Consider the following 700-nt stretch of genomic DNA (forward strand, 5'->3'; position numbering starts at 1 on the left):
AGATTTTCGGGGGCTTCCAGCCTGTTGGGTCGCCTCCGCCGCAAGAGAGTTTGGTGTCAAGATGCCTCGTGGTGTTCAGTTGCTAATACACGTTGACCACTTCAAAGAGGCAGCGGTGGGTTATGAATACCCTCGTGTTTACGCAAACCTATAGCTGTTTTAGGATGTGGAGTCTGTGGGGTATCCTGAGCAGAAAGTGAAGTGCGTTCGGGGGTTGATCCACTTGGGAGGTGAATCCTTCTTTACAACGAGCAGAAAAGCATGGTGTATATTTGACATGCTTGTGCCTGAGTAGCTTAATGTTATTGTCTGGTTTGCATTTATTTATTTTATTCAGGAACATTTGGTTAAATTAGCAGACAATATCTTTATCAGGGTTTGTTATTGGTTCATAGCATTTGGACTTTTGAGGAATTTGTTTCTGATTGTGCAACTGTTTATTTATTTCATTGATGGTCAGACTTAACATTTAATCAGTAGTATAGGGCTAAAATTATCTATTTTGTCTTCTTCCCTGTCCCGTGTTTCAGATATACATATGTTGAAAGCCAGTGGAAAACCCAACTAAGCATATATGTTGACAAGAAGATTTACTCATTCTTAAATCTAGACGTTTCTTGTCTAGATTTAAGAATGAGTAAATCTTCGTGTGTGTGTGTGTGTGTGTGTGTGTGTGTGTGTGTGTGTGTGTGTGTGTGTG

Source organism: Notothenia coriiceps, unplaced genomic scaffold, assembly GCF_000735185.1.
Source record: "Notothenia coriiceps isolate Sejong01 unplaced genomic scaffold, NC01 NC01_scaffold00022018, whole genome shotgun sequence".
NCBI lineage: Eukaryota > Metazoa > Chordata > Actinopteri > Perciformes > Nototheniidae > Notothenia > Notothenia coriiceps.